Source organism: Myotis myotis, unplaced genomic scaffold (genome assembly GCF_014108235.1).
Source record: "Myotis myotis isolate mMyoMyo1 unplaced genomic scaffold, mMyoMyo1.p scaffold_m19_p_15, whole genome shotgun sequence".
Classification (NCBI taxonomy): domain Eukaryota; kingdom Metazoa; phylum Chordata; class Mammalia; order Chiroptera; family Vespertilionidae; genus Myotis; species Myotis myotis.
This window is the reverse complement of record NW_023416319.1, coordinates 6,701,042-6,704,443: the sequence shown is the minus strand read 5'-3', so window position 1 is coordinate 6,704,443 and position 3,402 is coordinate 6,701,042. Positions and strand designations below refer to the sequence as shown.

At 46.8% G+C, this 3,402-nt stretch overlaps 1 long non-coding RNA gene across 1 annotated transcript; it reads left to right on the top strand.

Annotated features, from left to right (window-relative positions):
- Positions 1-319: 319 nt before the first annotated feature.
- LOC118670238 lies at positions 320-3,332 on the top strand. Its single transcript, XR_004972260.1, has 3 exons — positions 320-381; positions 839-968; positions 3,246-3,332. It is a non-coding gene; the product is annotated as an uncharacterized LOC118670238 (long non-coding RNA).
- Positions 3,333-3,402: the final 70 nt, after the last annotated feature.

The window sequence follows — 3,402 nt, the reverse complement described above, 5'->3', positions numbered from 1 at the left end:
GGCAGAGGTAAGTGACCAGAGCCAAACCACATGACTGAAGAAGCCCCTAGATACCATCTCTATGTGCTGTAAATGTTGATCATTAACTATTTGCCCCAAAATATGTCAAAGTCAATGACAGGAACTTAGAATTGTGACCCAGGCATTCAAAAATGCTGACTCCCCTCTATGAAATGAGGAGGTGACTCCTTATTCAGGTCAGAACATTCAAGCTTCAAAAGTGAGATTCTCCTGAGAGCTCCTGTGGCTTTTGCTTCCTCAGTAACCCGAAACCTTGTATTCTGCAATCACATGAGGAGCCACAGGTACTACTCCAGCAGCATCCTCAACCCAGATGGCTTCCTGGGCTACCCCTGTGCCTCCTACGAGGAGTTTCAGGAGGTGGGTCTCACCAGGGGCCTGGAGAGGGTGGGGTGGCTCTGTGGTTGTTAGTTTTGTCCCTGTGGCTTGGAACAGAGCAGAGATGTAACTCCACGACTAGTAAGAGGAGGTGCTGGTAATGCTGAGCCTCGCAGAGCCTTCTTCCTCCGGGGAGCGGGGTGGGCAGGCGGCAGATGGCACAGACCTGACCCAGGGGGCGCCTTCCCTATATCCCCAACTTTTCATTCTGAAAAATTCTCAAAGGATGCCTGGACAGCATAGGTGAGATGGATGCATTAATGAATGGATGGAGGGTAGATGGACAGATGAATAGGAAGATGATCAGATGAATGAGTGGATGATTGAAGGAGGGAGGGAGGGATGGATGGATGCATGGATGGGAAGATGAGTTGATCATTGAGTGAGTGAATGAATGAAAGGCCTACCACTCACAGACAGATTTTTGTTTTTCCACTAGAATGGCTGTTTTCCTTGTCCAGTCACAGGATGTCCCAAAATGGGGCACTATGCTGACCAATTTCAGAGGAACACCAGCGCCGTGGGACAAACGTTTTTCCTGAACACAGGAGAGAGTGGTAACTTTACTAGTAAGTTTCCATTGTACCCATTTAAAAGCTGCAAATGATTTTAAAAGGTGTATCAACCTTGTTAGTTAGGACCCTTGGTAGCAATGGATAGAAACTTAACACCAGCCAGCTTAAATGATGATGGATGGACGGTAGAATGGCATTTGTCTTGCCTCTCACGTTCACCCCTTTAACCAATAATCCTGACCAGCGCAGTAGATCGACCGTGAATGGCCCAAGCTGGTCACATGTACACCCCACCCTGTGGCAGGAAGGACGGATCCATTAACAGAAGAAGGCAAGATAGGGCAAAGGCACCCCATGATTATCCGCCATGCTAGTCCCCCTGTTTACACACACGTGAGCATGCTGTGCTTTTTGGTGTTATTTTGCCCAGCTTCTCACTTAAAAGGAAGATAGTAAAAGCATCAAGATTTGTTTGATATAATTAATATTACATGATGGCTGAACAGAAGAGCATGTATTTTCCCAGGGAGTTTTACATTGAAAAACATTTATGCAGCACTTCACAGAACACTGTTTACACACAGTATTTCATGTAATAGGACACCTAGCATACACAATAACGGTTAAGGGTATCTATAAAGTCTTACAAGCATATTCCTTTAAGTCAGAACGCACCTTAGGTAAACACTTGCATGTGTGCGGGAGAAGGTATTCAAGGATGTTCACCGCAGCACTGATTTTAATACAAAAAGAACGCAGGGAGAAAGCTAGATATCCACCACTTGTTAAACAACCACATCCTGTATGTAACCATTCAAGGAAGGATCTAGAAAACCTCTAAGGCATATTAAGTAAAAAAGCAAATATCAAAAAATCACGGAATATATCCTGTTCCAGTCAGGGTCTCTGCAGAAGACAGAGCTCATTCAAGTGGTTCAACGAGGAGACCTCACTGGAGGGCCCGCTTTTGAAGGAGTGGACAGGGTAGAAAGAACAAACAAGGGATGCTGAGGCGCCCAGAATCTAGTGGCTTCAGGGCTCCAGGAATGGAGTGAAGGCAGCTACTGCCAGACACTTGGTACTAGAGCAAGGAGGCTGCAGGGGAGCAAGCACCTCCATCTCCTTCCTCCTGCTGCTGGCCTCCTTGCAAGCCTCTTATGGGCTGAACCCAAGGGAAAGCCAGCGGAAAGGACCCCTGGGGAGGCCGACCTTCTGGAGCACAGGACAGGACAGTGAAGGGCGGTGAGTCAGTCTGGCCTGGTGATGGATGGAGAGAATAGAGAAGAGCAGTGCATACTCTTTACAGAAGGGGAAAAAGCCTATATATTTTTAGGGATTTCAAAGAGGAAGGGAGAGAGAGGAAAATATAGAAACATCAATGATGAGAGCGAATCATTGATAGGCACACCCCCTGCTGGGGATCAAGCCTGAAACTCGGGCTTGTGCCATGACCAGGAATCAAACAATGACTCCTGATTCGTGGGTCAACACTGACCCATTGAGCCATACCATACAGGCAAAAGCCTAATGTTTTATACAGTCATATGTGTGTGTGTAAATGCTCATAGAGAGCTCTCGGTCAGGGTATCCCAACCTCAGCTCTACTGGAATCTGGGACTGGATCACTTGTTATTGGGGGGCTGTCCTGTATATTACAGTATGTTTAGCAAATCCGTGACCTCTTCCAGCAAGGTGCCAGTAGCCCTGGATGCACCCACCCCATTCCCTGGGTGTGACAGTCAAGAACATCTCCAGACAATGCCATTGTCCCGGGCAGCAAATCACCCCGCGGGGCTTGGTTAAGTCTGCAGACCAAACTGGGGAGACCTTGAGATGGAGGGCAGGTGGACAGAGCGCTGAGAAAGGTTTATTCATTTTTTAAAAATTGTCTGTGTTGTTTTTCCACTGAGAACATGTCCATAGCATGGGAAAATAACAAAAATAAAAACAAAGAAGGCAGCAGTAAGTGATTTATCCAAATGTTGGAGCCCAGACGTCTCCCTCTCCCGGTGGTCTTTCTGGTACAGTCCATGGTGGCACCTGGGTACCTGGGTATAGTAACCAGCCGCCCTCCATCCATTGAACACACACCTGGTTGGAATGGGAAGAGATTATGCTGACCTGCAATATTTACTTCCCCCTGAGTCTCTCATCCCACCTACCATCAGAATTCCTGGGACCCCAACTGCATTGAAGGAAACCATTCGTTATATTCGCCCCTAACTCCCACTCCTAGGGGATTCAGAGCTTGGAACAAGGATGTTCCCATGGGTCATTTTTTTTTCCAACAAGATGAGTTCATTGAACTGACAGTATCTTGTCTTTGCACAGGTTGGAGATACAGGGTATCAGTCACACTGGCTGGAAAAAAGGAAATGAGTGGGTCCATCAGGATTGCTTTATATGGAAGCAATGGAACCTCAAAGCAGTATGAAATTTTCAGGTAAGTCTGATAGTAAAGCGAAATGACCATACTTTCCCTAATAGA